Here is a 19,656-nt window from a genome sequence, read left to right on the forward strand (position 1 = left end):
GGCTGGGGGCTGTGCTTGCAGCTTCCTCACATCCCATCCATCACCTCAAGTAGCTCTTTTGAGGGAGAGATGGACTCTGAAGAAAGCCAAAATTCTCAGTTTGATATGCTATGCCTGAGCTGTCTTCAGCATGACTTTTGCACTTTCCGGACTGGTTGACCAGCGTTGGCAATGAGAAAGACTAAAAGAGACCAATGGTTCAATTTGGCTGCATATGGTACCTCTCAGCCCGTGGCTGATGGTGCGAATGCCTGGGGGGTAAAGGTCCAGGTCAAATGGTCATTTTATAACAAAGAAGTCAGTGAACCAGGCTAACTAGGTGATTGCCCTAATTTCTAACTCCCAACTCCAAACCCTGTGTTCACCTAGCAGTTCTTTCATTTTTCTCTCTTCACCTATTTTCTAATTACTCCAGTTCATTTTGAGAAAGAAAATCTTTTTCTGGTTAAATTATATACAACTTCTAAGGAAGAATATAAGAGAGTTGAGCCAGGGGAATTAACACTGAAATGATTCTTATAAGCTTCAACAACATTATGACTCAGGAATAAAGTAATAATTTTAAGTGCTTTGAATGTTTTATGAGAAGAAAATGAGTTAGGTACTGAAGGAAGAGTCCAAGAGTTGTCATTTGGCATTGCATTCCTCAAGCTCACACGTTGCCTAGAGTGGTGACCTGTAACTGTGAAGGTTACAAGAAAAACGCATGGCATGATGTAGAAGATAGAGATGTAGAGGGTCTTAGCCCAGGGGATGTGTGGGCTGCATACACTCTGGTTACGTCAGCGTGAAATGACTTAGATCTCTGTTTTTTTCTCCATGGGCCTGGACCCAGGTGGGACCTTTGGTTTCCTCTGACTCTGTTACTGCTTGAGTTTCCAGGACTGCCTATTGGAAGGGAAAGCAAACGTGGAACAGACAGCAAGCCCCCTATGCCCTGGGACTAGGCATTTTGTATGCTGTTCATGGTGCTGCTGTCACAGACTCTGACCTTTCTGCCCATCTGGGACTCTGGACCCACCCACCCCTTTCTGTCTCAGTAAACTCCCTCATCCTGGCCCACTGTCTTCCTGGACTGTGGAATCTGCCCGGCTTTTTCTTCTCCAGACCCGTTCTCTCCCTGGCTCAGTAGAACTTAACCACCCTGTCCTTTTTCTTCAGTGATCACATGCTTGAATGAACTTGCTAACCTTTACTGAATGTTTATTGGGCACCAGGCACTGTTCTAAAAGCTTTACCGTATCAACTCATTTAATTCTCATGTTGACTACATGAGGTCCATATTATTATCCCCATGCAGTAATTTGCTCAAGATAACAAAGATATGAGGGGACAGAGCCAAGATTCAAATCCAGATAGTTTGGCTCCCAAAGGCTGAACTCTTAACCATAACACCATAAGGTCTCTGTAAATAAACACCCAGGTGGTAAAATGGGAAAGCCAGACCAGCAGGTGGAATCATGCAATATTTATCGTATTTGTATCCTGTGCCAGGCTCTTATGCCTGCAATGACGGATCCTAAGTTATACTAGATAACAATTGTACATTCTCTGAGTTCCCAATCTAGTGAACAATAAAATAAAGGACACCGATCATGACTAGAGGGAAATGCAGTCTGATTTACTAAGAGAGCACAGGAGAGAGAGTGAGCAGTCCCAGGACAGAGGATCAGGGAATGCTTCACAGTTGAGCCAGAGTTTGATGTGGGTCCAAGCACTGTATTTGGGCATTAGAAGGGAAGAAAGAAGGCAGCAGTTCTAGGAAAGGGACTAACAGAGAGTGTCCAGGGCACACCGTGTACAGGGGCAGTACGTAACTCTGGATAAGAACTAGAATAGGAGCAGAACATAGAGCTGAGAGGGCAAGGCTAGAATTTAGAAAACCTCATATGCCAGGTTAAAGAGTTTGTATAAAAACTGAAAGGTGACATACGTCAGAGGTCTTGAGCATGCTTCAGGAGGACTGACTGGGCAGCAGAGCAGGACATCAATCAGAGCTGGGAGCAACCAGATAGGAGGTAAGGCAGTCTCTTAGTTGGAAGGGCCAGAAGGCAGTGGACAAGGGGCGGGGGAGTGAACCTGAGAGCCATTTGAGAAGTAGGTACAAAAGTCCTATTGAGTTGGATATGAGAAGTGAGGAAGAGTGAGTTGTTGGAGCTGGTGGGAGTCAGAGTGCCCAGGCCCTTTGCTCATGGGTAAGTATCTTTTCCCTTCACTTGATTTCTTAGCACACTTCACCCAGCAAACATCATGTGCAAGGCCTCCACCTCTACTACTCTGCCTTCTGTGACTCTCAGCAGAGGGAGAATAAAGTGGGTCTTGACTGCGATGGCATGTGGTCAAACCCCTCTTGGTACCTACAAAACATGATACATGATTCACAAGTGCGTAAAGCACTTACGGAAAATTTGTGAGGCTCCGTTTAGAAATTGCATTAATTCTTATAGCCACAGTTCTTAAAAAGAGTCAGGGGAACTCCCAAAGTAGCCCAGAGAGCCACAGCTCAAACAATGATATGCTGAGTTAATTGTTCACTTAGGCCTCTGGTTTGTCCTGGGATCTCAGGAAGGGAAAAAGACGAAGTACTCTTTTGAAAAGGGCTTTGAGAATAGGCGTGATCTACTGAGCAGCAATGCTGGTTGTGGACATAGGAGGGGGAATAATGGAAATGGGCCACATACAAGCCATCCCAACTCAGGCCCAGTTTTTGTGGGATCCTGCAGTTGAAATAGGGGAGCATCTGTAGGGACAAGATCCCTTGAATATCTCTGGGGGACTTTGGGACTCTGGCTTTTTTCTGTGAGAACCTTTTAATGGAAATGTCAATCGCCTTAAAAAAGGTATGGAGATTATCTTGCTTTACTAGTAGTCTTAGGAGACTTGCAGACATGTTGGACCCAGTTTTGGCAAATGATTTCACCTCCTCCCTCCAAAAGGAAGAATAGGACCTAGCATGATGGATACACGGGGATCTCCACTGACTGAGATTTAATACTTTTTTATTAATGCTGGCCTGAAGGGGCCAACTGCCCTTGAAATTCTCCTTCTAGTATTTCCCTTCCCTTGGACCCAAAAGAGTGAGATAATGAGACAGAGCTGGATAGCTTAGACCTATCTCTCCTTCCTTGACAACAATTTTTGGCACAGCCATGTGTTAATGGATGGCAATTCCAAAGTCACAGAGTTGTTCCCAAAGCATGCCTGGACTCAGTCTGAGGTTGAATGACCTAGACATTCAATCCACTGCCCTATTCATGACTGCAAACTGGAATACCAAATGCTGCTTCCTTCACGTGACTTTGTCACATGCCAATCGATACGCTCAGAGTCTGCTGCTTGCCCAACTATCACTCCTCTTATTCAGATGAAAGCCACAGTGTTAAATGATATATGCGGTATAGTCTCCATTGGTTCCTACCAATGAAACTTCATAAAAGAGACTGATGTGACTGCCTAAAACCCAAAGTGTTAATTTCACCAATCCTAGGACATCTGCTTTTTCTTCTTTAGGGGTTGTTTGGAGTGTGGTTGCATTAAGTTGTCATCTCTAAATTTATCTAGTATGAGTCAGGTAATGGCCAGCATTGTATTTATCCTGATTTCAGCTGATGCCTGATCTTATGAGCAGATGTCAATCATTTTAGAGGTAGGGGCATGAACAAAACTTGGCAGTGACATGGCAGAATCTTTCACTCAAGGGCTGGAATCAAGATTCTCTGAGCTATGAATTTATCAGGAGGTGGCATGGATAAGAAATGGTAGTAGAGGCCAATGAAACAAGGTTGCCACATCTAGAGTGCTAGACCTGGTTAGAAGTGGGCCAGTCTTCAGTGAACCCAGAAATCCTTCCTCCTCCACTGATTACTAGAAAACAACTTGTTCCCAATATGTATGAGGTTTACCTTTTGCTCTTTGCACGGCATGAATATTCAACTCAGCCAAGAAGGAATTTGGGAGAAACATTTTCATGTGTGATTGTTTGAAATATTTTCACAAAGAGTGATAAGACAGAACTGTAACTCTTCAGAGGGTCTAAATCCACAGCAACTCAGAGAAGCCATTTTGCATGATTCATAATGGAATTTATCCAAGGCTGTCACAGGTCCCAAAGAATAGCATCCTGGAGCTTATCATGGTTGCATAATAAATCGAGCGGAGTATAATAGGAGAGGTCAAACATCAAAAAGCAAACCCCTTATCTACTACCAAATCTTCTTTAAAAAAATGAATCCCTAGAAAGAGGTCACACTGTTACTTTTGCTATGGTGGGATTCAGGCTTATTCATCAGTAATTGCACCCAGGAGAGATTTCTTAGCCTCTACTTGAAAAGCAGGGACAGGAGGGGAAATAATTCCAGGTGGGAGGTTTTTTCATGGTCCATCAAATCTCAGACATAGGTTTCTTATTTTAAAATAGAAAAGGCTGGCCAGGATGGTTTTGTTTTATTCTCTTGCCTCAACCCTTTTAATACTTACTTGGTTTCATATTTGACAAACAATGATCACGAAACGGCTATTTGCCTGGCAGAATGCTAAGCATATTTGCCTAGTTTTCGCACTAAATCACTTAACACTAAGAAAAAAACATTCAAATCTTCATTTCAAAGATTAGGAGACTGGATTTCAGAAATACGCAGTGCATCACCCAAGGTCACACAGTGAGGAAATGGGATCTCAGGGATTTGAACATGGTTTTCCATGAGCCTAGAATTCTTCAGATGGCAAAATGCCATCTCTTTCATATTATATCTGCATTATAAGCTCATTTTTATATCTACAATGTTGATGTCCTTACCTGTTTATGTTTAAAACTGCACTTTTTATTTTCAACTTTTGAGAACCTAGAAGCAGAAAATATGCCTCTTGTTCACTGAAACAATGTTAAATGCATTTAAGGTGTAGATCTTGATTTTATAAAATATTATCGGATAACTTATTAGATCAATAAAATTACACAGTAAAGCCATTTTAATGGAATTTAACAAGCACAGAGTTTATTCTAATACATTTTTTTTAATCTCTAAAATATCAACATAGGTGAAATCCCAGAGTAACTGTGTAACACTTTCAGTTGACTCATCTATAATAAGAAGGTAGGTACTTTAATTTTTGTTTTGCCCTTATAACCCATGTCTCTGCAGTTGGTTAGTTTAATTCAAGGCAAGTCTCAGACCAAAATTGAAGCAATTACTATCCCATCATGAGAGGTAATTAATAGATCGTTCACTCAAATTACTGAAGATTATGATTTCTAGCATTTTCACCTGGTAGATCTTTAGGATGCCAGACCTCACACTCTGTAGGGAAGTAGGTTAACACACTGGTTGTTCACTTTTCCTACAGTTCCTAGTCTGGACTTTCTGTGCTATGAAACTGTCAAGTTTCTATTTGGCATCTTTCTATTCAAGGAATTCTCATCCTGTATTTCTAATTCTTTCCTCTCTGAGGGCTCCCCTCCTGGGCCTCACTGATCCTTTTGTTAGAGGGGGGAACAGTGACATTCTCTCTTTTCAGTCAAGTACATAATGGATATCAATTCCTAGAGTCTCCTCACTCATGTAAAGCAGAAAATCAGAGACAATATTCTCCTCCTGTGAAAGTAATCACTTGGGGTGGCACAGAAACCCAGAAATCTCCAAATTAAGATGTCTTCCGGGCTGGAGTACATCTGGTCTTCACAATGGCATCTTTGGAAAAGAAGGATCTCTCAGCTGCTCCTCCTAGTGGCAATTTCTAGCCCTGTATTTTCTGCTGGAGCCCTTTGGCCTTAAGGAATTGCTCCAAACTGCATGGGTTTTGAGAAAAGTTGTATTATTTTTAGTTCTACCATCTGATTTTTTTTTTCTTACTACAGATCCCATTAGTGGTATCTGTGAGACCATGCAACTAATTTAAGGATCCGTTTTTTGAAACTTTCTTTTTAAAGTTCTAAAGAATTTCTCCAGAAAGTAAACAAAGACATCTCAGTAGCACACATGTAGTTCCTCCCTTATGCCCTTTCCACCATGTTGCAAGGGAGAGCTGAGATCCACTGATTCCCTGGCTGGGTTGAATATTCATTTACTCATGTAACAAACCCTAAGTATTTACTTTGTACCAGTCACAGTTCCAACCACTGGGGAATACAGGATATAACGAAAGAGAAAAATTCCTGCCTACATCAAACTTATTCTCAAGTAGGAAAGACAGACAATAAAACACATATATAAAATATGTAAGATAATAGATGATAAATCAGGGAGAACATTCTGGATTGTGTATGGGGTGCCATGTTCTTCAGCCCCTCCTCATCCTCAGTCTCTTCAGACAGTGTCGGAATTCCGATTACTGGGTATAATGGACACTGACTTTTCTGCCTATATAATATCCTTACTCCTTTGTTCTTTACCAACAGAATTCTGATTTTCTCTGGGCAACCTCATACTAATTTTCCTAGACTCATTTGCAGCTACAGAAGGCAATGTAACTCTGTTCTAGTCATGATATCAAGCAAATGTTCCTGAGCTGGTTGTCTCAGAGACTTTAGAGAAGACTCTCTATTTTCCTTCGGCTTTATTCCTGCCAAGGATATGGACACGATTTCTGGAGTTGCAGTCACCTTGCAATCAGGAGGCAAGGTCATGTCAGAGATCGCATAGCAGGAAAATGGAACTCAAGCAGCTGTATCAGCCTGGACTACCTGCTTCACTCAGCACCAACGCATCGCATGACCCTTGGGGGGCTCCATCCACATTGCAGCCTCTGCATGTGCGGCACACTGGACCCCAATTCTAAAGTCTGCAATAAGTATGAGATTCTTGGGAATTGTGTAATACTGCAGAACTGTGTGTGTGTGTGTGTGTGTGTGTGTAATAATCCTGTGGTTTATTCACAGTAGTATTACATGAAGCCAAACACAACCTTTAACCCTGATTCACTAGAGGATTAACAGTAGCTGCATTTCCTCTTCTAAACTTTTCTCTCAAGATACAGAGGCACATAGTCAAGTTGAGTCCTAGGACAATTCAAGTATCTTACATGGCAGTTATGCAAAGTGGGCTGTAATAGTCACTGTCAGGATGATTCATCTGTCAGGTTAATTTTCTTGCCAACCCAACACCTTCTAAGAACCCAACTTGTTCAAAAAGGAGAGTTAAAGAAAGGAGGAGGTTGAAAGCATTAGACTTTAAGTCAAACAATCAGAACTCTATCTTACATGACACAGGTTCAAGGGGTGGCTGTTCCTCAACCCCATATCCAGGCGCTCACCTGTCAAGACATCGGTCAAGATAATCCTCTGGAATCCAGAATCTGTGTCCATTGTCATTGAACAGATTCAGCCTCATCTGTCTTGCTCAAGCCATTGCATTTGCCTTGCCCTTCATCTCCTTGTCTTCATTTATGTTTCCTCTAAGTAAGTCTCCATATTACCACAGACTTGCCTTCCTCAAAATCGCATTTCCTATCACTTTCTTTCTTTAGAACTTTCTTCAGATAAGTGCTGCCTTCTGAATAAAGCCCAGATGCCATTAACTGGGCATGCTAGGTTCCTTATGTTATGGCAGGGTTTGACTTTCCAGCTTCAATGCCTGCCACTCACTACATCTTGACAATTTCTGAATACATGGTGCCATTTATAATTTTGTGTCTTTCTTTTTCATGGGTTTTCTTTCTCAAGAATGTTCCTCTTCCTCTCAACTTTCTGCAATCCCCTTGCTCTTCTGTCAAGGTTTAGCAACTGTCTCTGAAGTTTTTCCTGATTTATGCAAACAGTTGGTTATTCCTTCCCCTGCATTCGTCTTTTTTTTTTTAAAAAGATTTACTTATTTATTTGAGAGAGAGAGAGAGAATGTGGTAGGGCGGGGCAGAGGGAGTGGGAGAGGGAGTCTTAAGCAGACTCCACGCTGAGTGTGGAGGCCCACTCAGGGCTCAGTCTCACAACCTTGAGATCACAATATGAGCCACAACCAAGAGTCAGATGCTCAACCGACTGTGCCACCCAAGCACCCCTCCGCTGCATTATTCTTTACACATCACTTAGTACTCTGCATTATTCTTTACCCGTCCCTTGGTACTACCTCGTAAGAACACTTACTTTGCCCCATTACAATGATCAACTATCATTTGTTTCTGTCTCCCTTTCCATATGATGCATTCTCAAGGGTTCATGTTCTCATCTTATTAATCTTTATGTCCGAGGTTTTCGTATAAGTGCTTGGCAAACGTAAGATGAGTTTTCTAAACATGAGTTTAAAATTTTTTTTAATTCAGAATTTAATCTAAGTAATTGTCTCTATAATAAGTGACCTGGTTAAATCAGAGATGAGAATGAAGTAACCAAAAATTCCAAATGCAAAGCTTATGAATTATTTGGAATCAGAGTCAAAGCCTTGAATTATGTTGAAAATTACTACTCTGAGGCCATTAGTAAAATAGAGACTTTGAGCTGCGTTCAGGATAATATCAGTGCACAATGTAACTATCAATAGATATGTGTGGATATATCTTCGTACACCTAATGGCAGAAAATATATCTTAATGTATTTTGTTACTAACCAAAGCAATAATATTTTATGAGATTATATTGTACAAGTATACATATTAATTTTCTGTTGGCTGGGATAAGAACTCCTCTAATTTGATTAGGTGGCAGTGGTATAAACAATACATATTGATATCAAGGGAGCCTATTGTATTTAATGTTGATGGATCCTAACAACAGCAATTCATATATGGTTCCAATAGCAGTAACTAGGAACACTGCTTTTAGGTGCAAACCTATTAATAAATAAAGGTCATTATAAAATGTCATCCAGTAAGCCTATCTTTTCCCCACTGGAAAAAAAAATACAGCTTAATGCTTATATGGGACATGTCTGAGGGAATTGAGCTAGGAGAGAGACGCGTAATTTCTGTGCTCTGCATTGGAAATTCTCGGGTTGCTATGAGAAAGTGGAGCCAGGAGGGCAGAGCTTGCACAAAATTTTACATCAAGTAGTGGCATTCCTCTATCCTCTCCCTCTCGTCTCTGTCTCTCTCCTTCTCTCTCCCAAATGGACAGTTTGTTTGTGCCCACAGTATTTGAGTGGGCCATTATACTGTGTGTACTTCACTTTAAAACACATCAGTATAAGCTGTGTGGTACATATGTGGGTGAGACAATTAACTTTGCACCAAAGTAACTGTTTAACACTTGATATATCTCTTTCAAGTCCACATTCCAAAGGTAGTTCCTGAGCATTTTAAAGATCCTAATCAGGCGTCTACATTTCAAAGGAGGCTGAAACTGACACTTCAATATCACCATCTAAATCTGCACTAGCCTCTTGCTATTTAGTGTAGTTCAGAGACCACTAACAGGCATTATCTACGAGCTTGTTAGAATGTAGAATCTCAGGCCCTCAACCCAGACATAATGAATCAGAGTCTGCATTTTAGCATGACTCCCAGTGGATTCTGTGAGCATTTAATTTGAGAATCACTGCACTAGGCAATTTGCTAATTAGCATATGAGATGTTAGAAATAATTTTTGCATTGGTGAAATGAGTACTGACCAAACATGTGGGTCGTTAGAAATACTGTATGGGGTATCTCTGCTCTTGCCGGAATCTGGGGAGCCCAGTAGTTTTTTGGGTGGCACTCCAAAATCAATCTAGGACTCATCTGGTCTTGTTTGTCTCCCCACTCAACAGAAAACTCTGGCATCTGCTCTGACTGTGAGTTTAGCTGGCCCTGTTGTCAAAATATTGTCGCCTTTACTTGGGAATAAAACTTTCACAAAAGGTGCTTGTCATTGTCTACAAGGACAGAGAATGAGAATGTCATGTGATTGCTTTTGTACCTGCTTGTTTGTATGTATTTGCTGGTTTGGAAACCTCCTGGGAGTTTGCTGGATATTATCTGAAACCGGCCCTTATAAGCACAGGGCAGGGAAGGACAAAGAAAGAGGCAGGCCACTCCAGATGAGGTAGGTGGCAGATTTAAAAAATCAAGGGAACTATGCAGCTTGTTTTAGGCAGCCCCAAGACAAGTAGATCTCTGCACTCACTGGCCAAATCTTAAAGCTTTATTATAGAGGCCTTAATTGGGTTTAATCACGCCCACATGGTCTCAACACCACCTCCCCATCTGAAGGCTATCCTTGGGGCAGCTTCTGAGAGTGAGAAATGCCAACACAATTAGCCCCCCCTCCCCCCAAGCAGAAGGCACATTCCAAGGACAGGGGAGGGTGGAGCCTCTGATTGCCAGGGACAGACAGCTCAAAGGGCAAATGCTGGTCACATGCTCTCAATGACCACCCACAACAGAGTTTATAAGTTTGTCCGAGACTTCTTACATTATAACATTATAACGTGCCACCTGGTAGGGAGCACACTTATAATCCTAACAACCCTGCCATCTTGATATTGGCACCTACTGTCTCTTCATTTTGTTTTGAAATCCTCCTGATTCTCAGTATGATGAATCCTTCTTTTTTTTTAACCTGTAGCTTTTTGTATTGTTATAACTCTAGATCCTATTTAAACCTTTTCTTTTAGCTGAAGAAGATCTTTGACACCACTTCAGCAGAAGGGAGGGTGATGCCTCGTTATTTTCAGGTGGCTATAGAAACCCAGTTCCCTAGTCTTTGTTGACATTTGGACAGGAGTCTTATTACTGCTTGGCAGGGTGGGAGTTCCAATACCCCGTATGGTTTCTACTGACAGTGCACTGGTGGTAGTCTCATTACTACTGGGTGATTATGAAAGTCTTGTCTCTCCACTGGCCTCTTCTGACTCCACCTGAGCAGGGAGGGGGGAGGAGCACCTCATTGTGTGTGTGGGAGGAGGTGGGAGGTGGCAGTGTAGGTTTCCGCTCGGTCTCCACTGTGGATAAACTCCGGTGATTGTTGATTCCAGACTCCTAACGAGTTCACTACAATAAGACTGATTCTAAATAGGGAAACTGAATTCTCCAAATGAGAGGAGACATCTGAAATCTTTGAGAAATCAAATCTAGTGGAAAATGCAAGGGGAAATATTCCTTATGATTTTGTTCTGGAAACTGACTTTTCTGCCAATCCTTCCTTAATATGTTTATTTTGCATTCCCCCATCTCCTCTATTACATGCTTTGTTTATGTCGGTGCTTCTGCATTGAAGACTAAGCAATTGTATCCTTAGAGTGGAAGTTGTAGCAGCTTCACAGAAACATTTTGATCTCTCTGAAAGAAATTGCTTGCTCTATCTGCATGCCTGTTCTCTCCCTGCATTCCAGTTAAGATACAACTTTATATGGGTGAGTACATCTCTGGAAAAATTCTCTTCTGCCAATTTCCCCAGGCCAGAAATCTCAGTTGCAGAAAGCTCTTGATACATTATTCTTAAAGAAAATAATAATTTTTATAAGAAAGTTCAGGTCTTGACCACATACTGTCAACGTGTCAAAAAATTTTTAAAAATTATCAACTTACTTTATTTTCCTTCTGCTTAATGTCAATTAAATTTATTGATTGATACTGTTTACGAAAATTACACATCTGGGCTCCGGATGGAGAGGATTTCTGACCAAAGCTTCCCCTTATCTCATGGGCAGTTCTCACAGTGCAGAATCAGATTCAAGAGGCAGCAAAGGAGCTTAGACTCTAAGATGTGTCAGTGTTTTAAGGGAAATGTCAGAAACTATTGATGTTCAGATTCTAGGACAAACAAACAAACAAACAAACAAACAACTCAATCCAGAAAATAGATCCAAGCATGAAGGATCTGAAAAAGGCTACAAATGCAAGTATATGAAAAAAAAAGTTATTTTGCTGAGGAGATATGACAAAGTGTGAGACTATTGTCCACTCGAGGCACTAATTTTCTTGCCGAACCTTGGTTAAGACTTAATTGTGGTCAGTATTGCATCTCCCTATTCTAGAAGCAGTATTTATCTGAATATTACAGATAATATCAATTTCTGCCATGTCATCTGGATTTAGCTAGGATTTAGCCTGTGAAAAACAAAGGGAGAGAAATGGAGAACAGCAGCTTCTGAAGACCTGTCATCGAGAAGTGAAGAGAAATTTAGAAAAAAGCTCCACGTTCTCCTGTTAAAATTCAGCTTTGTCTTTTTACACGTATTTTCTTATTATTCTCCTTTATCTCTCCAGCCATCTCCCCCCCCCACCCCTTTTCGTCCTATTTCGAAGAGGTAGTTGGTTGTGTGAAAAAGAGGGGAGAAGAGACCATTACTAAAGATTCTAACTTTGGCTCATGCCATGTTGCTCTGGAAGCAATTTCCCTCCTAAATATTTAAACTCTTCTGCTGTATTAATGCATTGTATTAACTGTCCCCTGCTTTTCCCTGCTCTTCCACTTCCATATACCCTGCATATACACCCCTGCCTGGATCACTTCAAAATCAAATGGTTCTTCCCGGGGTTGTACATGAGTAGCACATCCTTAGGATCAGAATGCTGATGAAGAATTTTAATATTCAGGGTCTGTGTTCATAAGGAGCTAAAAATGTTCACTTTTTTTGGTCTTTATGCTTGAAATCTAACTATTTTAAGAGTAGCTTTAGATGTTGGTATCTTTTTGTGAATTTTACCTGACAGTGAATAAACCTTCGGTTGTGGTTTTAACACTCATTCTTTGCTTCTAGAATTTCTCTTTCCATTTTACTGTGGATTATTGCTTCTGTCCCATTTTCTAGATTTCCCTATAGTACTGCCAGTTATCCATAGGCTTAATCTCCACTGTCTGTCTATCATGTTTATTATCTATCTCACTGTTTGCATGGTTTTTACATGATTCTTAGAGAGTTCTGTAAGTTCTCTGTGTACATATTAAGATGAGTGGGCACAGGATGGGGCTATGATGAATAGCCCCAGCCAAATTTGTTTTGTAGTGGAAACATGTGATCAAACCTCGCTTAAGTGAGGTGAGAGCTTCTCTGACTTGAATATGGTGAATTTCTTTCGGTGCATTATGAAGCAGATGGTTCATGAAAACTCTAAGCCCCAAACTACTTTGTTCTCATTGCCTTCCTTTCCCTGTCTCTTCAGCTCCTATGTCACCTTGACACTCAAGTGTGCAGGGGGCCACCCTCCTCTTGAGATGTGCAGTAGAAGGGGATGGAAAAGGGCAGTATCTGTCTCTGGATGCCTCAAAGCATACACCTTTGGGTCTTGTTTATATTTGGGGCCAGAACCATATTTTTAAGGAATGCTGTTGGGTTGAAATGGTCTATCATTTTCCTGTATGACTCAGCTGTTCAGTTTCAGGCATCCAAGCCTGTGTCAGCAGCCAAAGCTGATGTTTCACAATACAATGGCCATATAGTAAACAGAAATGGTGATATAGTTAATAGAAATACCCAGATCTCTTTTTCTTCAAAACATTTATTTCCATCTGTAATACTAGGTTATCATTTGCTTCTCTGCCTATTGTCTTTCTCTATTTTAATAAACTCCCTGTGAGCAGGGATTTTGATAGCTTTGGTCACTGCTGGATTCTTAGTGCCTGGCACACAGAAGGTACCCAGTAGATGTTTGTTAAAAGGAAGTAAGGACATAACCATAAATTGGAGAAGACAAAAGTGATTATCAGTCTCTCTTTACTTCCTTGACTCTACATTTCCAATATATAAGTGTCTAAAGTTGAGGATGAATGGTTTAGGAAGGGAATGTAGATGGTTTGTTATAGAACATATTGGGTTTCAGGTGCCCAAAAAACATCTTCATGGAGATGTCAACTGCAAATGTAGATTGAAAAGCTGAAGCTAAAGGGACACTTTTGTGCTGAAGGAGAGCCTGAAGATTCAACAGCATCTATGTAGTATCTGGTGCAGGAAAAACACTAGGCAGATTTTATAACCAGAAATAATCAGTGTACTGAAGACTGAATCCTTGGCACACTAATGCGGAACTTAAAGAAAAATATTTTTTACATAATTATGGCCTTCTAAGCAAAGAACACTAAGTAAAAAGGACAAACATGGATGTGACACAGTGGTTGAATAGAGATCTCCATAGATAGAGATTTATCTTCAGGAGTATTGTTTTTATATTTCAAAAGGGTATAAAATCCCTGGGGCCATCTGTTTATAATTAAAAGGATTGTAAAACAGTAGGGAGCAAAGATTTATCTTAGTCTTTCTGGAAGGAGAGTGGGCGCTTAGTGGTAGTTCTTATATGAGCTCCCAGATTCATAATTTTGGGATTCTCCTCTGTAGTGCCAAAGAAAAAATCACGTGTGCCTGCAGGGCGACATCTGGCTCCCATTGTATCACCTTGAAGAGAGATACTGGGTTGTGGGGAACCAGCACATTTGTTGCTGTAACACAATAATACTATGCCTTTGATCCAAAAACCTAATGTCTGATTTCGGGAAAAAATAACTAAATATACCTCTTAGAAACATTCATTGACTAATAGTTACAGGCCATTAAGAGAAAAAAAAACATGCATATGATTGAGAACTGGGAGAAGATGGTATTTTAGAAGATAACTGGGTTTTCAAGTATTTGAACTCTCAGGTAGAAGACAGATTTAATCTAATCTTAACCTAGATCATAGAGGGCTGTGTAAAGGTCAGTTGTTGCATATTACTGGGAAGCAAGTTCTGGTACAAAAAGGGAAAGCATTTTTATCAAATTTTTCAGTAATGGACCATGATCCCTTAGAATTTGAGAAGTAATATGTTGTAATGAAAAGAATACTGGGTCAGGATTAGGACAATTCCTGGGATTTTTTAAATACTCATAGCCATGTTTTTTTTCAGGCACGTTATCATATTTGAATCTCTGTTTTCTCATCTTTTATCTATTGAACAGTCCTGGCCATAAAGATGCACCATGTGAAAGTACTGATGTACAAATGAATCTGAAATAAATTACCCTGAGCTGAAGTATAAAAACAGAGACTAGGTGGCCACTTCTCAAGCCACCTTTGATGTCGGATATTCTGATGACTCCAACCCCAGCTGTCTGAGTGCAACCTTATGGGGGACACCAGTTGGGACCACCCAACGGAGTCCAGTCAACCTACAGAACCATGAGAGACAATAATATCTTGTTGTTTCAAATTGAGGGGTAGTGCTATATACAGACAGAGAGATAGATAGATTTTCCAAATAAAGATAATGGAAGCTAGTAGGTAAAGTGCTTTGCTCATGGACATTTAGCTAGCTGGTGGCAGAATCCAGATTCTTCAGTCTCTGTCCACGCACCATTAGATCATTTCTGTCTTGGGAGACCCCTCTGTAGTAAATACAGCAGCATTTGTTTGTCTAGTTTTACAATGTGTGAATTAAGGCAGAATATAATTATGTTTGAGTGATTTAATTGAGGTCAAAAAGGTAATTTAAAACATAACCCCAGGCACTGCTAAGGCCCTTTATCATCTCAGCAATTCTACTCCTGGGCATATAATGCAAAAATAATGAAAACATACATCCACATAAAAATGTATACATAAATGTCGATGGCATCATTCATGATAGCCAAAAAGTGAAAACAACCCAAATGTCCACCAACTGATGAATGGATAAACAAACTGGTATTTCCATGCAATGGAATATTATTCAGCAATAAGAAGTAATAAAATAGCAATATATTCTACAACATGGGCTAGTTTTGGAAAACATTACGTTAAATGTTAAGAAGGTCACATATTGCATGATTCCATACAAATCCATACAGTCAGAAAGTAGATTAGCGGTTGCTTAGGGCTGGGGTGTAGTGGGAGAAGAAGAATGGCTAATAAAGGATATGGGGTTTCCTTTTGCAGTGATGAAAATGTTATAAAATGGATTGTGGTGATGAATGTACAACTGTGTGAGTATACTGTTGGGAAATGTCATCAAAAAGACATGACTGCTAGCTTTGCGCAGTGGCAGTATCGTAGCCAATGAGGTTTATCCGAGGCGCGATTATTGCTAAAAAAGACATGACTGCTGACTGACCCATGAGCTGGATTTGGGCACTTAGAGGCTCTCACCCCCATCCCTGTCCTGGAATGTGGGTTCAGCTTGCCTTTCCTGCTTCCAGGGGCTGCTCCAAAGACATAGCCTTGAGATGGTGATGTTGTGTTGAAAACACCTACATGGTATATGTGACTGAGCCAAGTTAGGGCTTCTTTTTAAATTTTTAAGATTTGGAGGGGGTGCAGGGATCCATCTGTCTTGCTGTAGCCCAAAATAAGCCTTGCATGTAAGTTCCCTTTGCTTATTAAAACTGCTACCTACCAATCTGGAGGGGCCTGCCTCTTTCTTTAGTTTCTTCCTGTCTTCCATTTTTGGGGGCCAGTTTCAGATCACACCTTAGAAGCTCCTGAGAGGGCTGCAAACCAACATATACCATTGAGTTATACTCTTGAAATGGGTCAATTTTATGGTATGTGAACCACACCTCAATAAAGCCATTATGAGAGAGACTGAGAAAGACAAAGGAGAAAGAAGAAGACAGCTCTTCATCTTGACCAAGGAAACCAGGACTGAATTTCCAAAGGGCACATTCTATAATACTGAAATATGCCAGCTGGGTAATACCATTAAAGTGAGATGCAAATGAATTAAGGTTGTGATTTATTCCTGAAGTGAGTCAGATTTGCCTGAAGCAGTATTTTCTAAAGTGTGGTAAGCCTTCTCTTGATGGCATGCCTGAGGATATTAAGGAGTACACAGATTTTAATTACCATGAAATTAATTTGTTGATGCCGATATTCCATTTGTGGTGGTAATATAAAGTTTTCTTTGGAAATATATTAATTTTAGATAAAATAAATTAATCTAAAGAAAGAAAAATATAGAAAAAATGGTACAGTTGGAATGAGGATATGGTATAATATTACGAAGATGGTTCATGAACAGTTCACTTTTGGGAAACTCTAATCTAAACTTCTCCCAACACTCAGGTTATTCTCTAAACTTCTTCAGCATTAGTGGGCTTTTGGTTATCTGAAGGGAGGTTTAGGTGTGTGGGGGCATATGGCTTGAGGTCACCTGTTCTCAAACCAGGGGGCACATGGCTTAAAATGGCAAATCAAAAGTGGCTCACTTCTGTGTAAAAGACCATATCTCATGTCTGATTCAGTGATATAGTGAAAAAAAAATAAGGGTTGTTAGGTCAAGGAATTTGGATTTGAGTATTTGCTGTGTGATTTGTTAAACTTTGGGCACATCACAGTATCTCTGAGTCTGTATTTTATGTGTGAAATGGAAATACTAGGACTTATTTTAATAGCATGGTTGTAAGGATTAACTAAAACAATGTAAGTGACATATCTTACCCTACATAAAGTAGATAATTAAAACTAGTTTCCTTCCTTTCGTTGTAGGTTGTACAATCGCATTCCATGGAACAGAGTGGAAAGTTAACTGGCTGTGTCATTCTGTCAAGAAGATACGTGTTAAGGCTCTTGTAGGGCTGAAGGTTGAACCCCTCTGGTCTTTCCAAGTCAAGTACAGTTATTGGTCAGTCACACTCCCAAGGGCAATTAGCACATTCTCTGGACAAAATTCCCTTCCTTTCAAAAGATTTCTCTATTGAACTGTGCTATTGTGATTACTATTCTAGACTCTTTGGTTGTTATGCAGAGGGTGTGTGTGTGTGTGTGTGTGCGTGTGTGTGTGTGTGTGTGTGTTGACTGCATCTTCTTTGCACATAGACTGGAAGATCATCCAGGGAAATCCTTTGGGTACCCAGATACTTCCTACTAGAGGATACTGATCACCAAGAGCCTGGTAGTTTAATTTACTTAGAGATGGAGTAGAAATTATTTCCCCTTAAGTACCATTGTATCTTTCACAGAAATTACATAATTGGGTCTTTATTCAGTATGCAATGTGAGGAGATAAGTAGAACATGGGCTTTGCAGTTTTACATACTTGCATGTACTTGTTCATTTGCTTCTCTTAGTCTCTGAGTTCTCTTTGATGAAAAAAGATAAAAGGAAGAGAGGGAGAGTGGGAGGGAGAAAAGAAGGAAAGAAAGAGGAAGGAGAACAGGGAGGAAGGGAAGAAGGAATGAAAGAATGAATGAAGGGAAGGAAGGAACGGGGAAGATTTATATATGTATTTTTTATTATATCTTTTCTACCAAGATATTGTGAGAATAAACAAAAATGAGGTAATCTGGAAGAGAATTAGAGTAGTCACTTTTGTTCCCTCTATCTTACCTCCTCTTCTGACTCAATTTTGGAGTTTACAAAGCATTTGTCAAGTAACCAATCTATTTAGATATGATGGGTAGAGATTACAAAAGCCATAAGGGTATGGTTCTTATTGTTAAAAACAACTACCACTTAGATAAGACAAAACATGCTTAACATAAATTGGATTGGACTGTGGAGCAATGGTCAGGAACTATATGTAAAAGCTATAAAAATCCTTATAAATATCACTGGGAAGCTTCCACTGAGAGAGTCCCCTTTCTCCTATATCACCTCGTTACAGTGACACTTCAGTCAATATATTTTTGACTTGATGAATGAATGGCTTTGTCCTCAGGCAGTGAATACTATTTCACTAGCAAACTTGTCATACTTAGAGAAACACCAAGATGGGGCCACATTTATTATTGTCACTTTACGGATGAAGGAATTAAGGCTCACTGAGGTAGAGTAAGACACCCAAAGTCATATCACTAGGGAGGGAGCCCTCAGACTCTGCTCTATCCAATCCTAGAGACTAGTCCTTGTCACCATGTGTCAGAGCCTCTCCAGGTCTTGAAGAGACTGAGGAGAGTAGGTTGTTTGGCAGAGAGCATGTGTGAAGGGCATTCGGCTGGCTTCTAGAAATGACACGATAAAAGCCTTAGGAGGCTCTGAAGGAAGAGACATCAGACAACTTCGCACATTTAGAGCAGAGGCACGGGCTAACTAAGGCAGCTCCTGGAGCACTTTGGGGATGTTACTGATTCCAGATTTACAAGAGCAAAGCACAGGTTTTAAAAAGCACAGCCTGAGTGCTTGGTTCTGAAATAGTGAACTTCCCTTTGTTTCTTGTGTTGAGAAGACCAAAACGACCCTGCCACACCTTCCTTTTTCTAACTGTTATTAAAACCTCTGCAATAGCAGCAGTCTGGGTTAATATTCCTGCCCACATGTACATGGAGACCAACACTTTCCATTTGTTTGTGGAAAGGCCATCATGATGTGAGGTAAAAAAATGCTAAGAGACTTTGTCTTTGGAAGAGAATGAGCTCAGTTTCTGTGAAGCCATCCATTATATCTTTAGTGTCATTTTCAGCATAATGCAGAGAATGCATGACTTTTACTGCTTTTTAAACTTTTGCAAGACGGATACTGTTTAAAAAATATTGTGATCAAAGTGCACGTAGGGAAGGGTGGTGTTTGGGTTCTGCGTGGTCAATGTTGTGGGCATGTGGGGGTTCTCCCTTTAGTTCAAAGCTGGTCTAGGCAAAGTGATACTTTGGATACATACAAGTTTGTCTTTGGGGCATCTCTTTCTCTCCTTTTTGTGAGCCTCTCTATCCTACCTCCTGGAATCCTGTTCCTTCATGAAATTGCTCTAGAAGCTTACTCTCTTGGATTTAATCCATACATCAAACACTGATCTCTGACACCAATTCCCAGAGCTAGAGGTTCAGTTTTGTAGGCACAAGAGTAGTAAAAAAAAAAAAAAGTCCTTTTCTCTCCTCTCAAGTGGAGCAAGCTTATCTCAGACTTTGACACTTAAAGCAGGGGCCAGG

At 40.4% G+C, this 19,656-nt stretch overlaps 1 pseudogene; it reads left to right on the forward strand.

Annotated features, from left to right (window-relative positions):
- Positions 1-15,824: 15,824 nt before the first annotated feature.
- LOC112821358 (U4 spliceosomal RNA) lies at positions 15,825-15,889 on the forward strand (annotated as a pseudogene).
- The last annotated feature ends 3,767 nt before the right edge of the window (positions 15,890-19,656 follow it).

This window comes from Callorhinus ursinus, unplaced genomic scaffold (assembly GCF_003265705.2).
Source record: "Callorhinus ursinus isolate GAN/ISIS: 27379988/994484 unplaced genomic scaffold, GSC_fseal_2.0 scaffold10, whole genome shotgun sequence".
In the NCBI taxonomy this organism is placed as follows: Eukaryota; Metazoa; Chordata; class Mammalia; order Carnivora; family Otariidae; genus Callorhinus; species Callorhinus ursinus.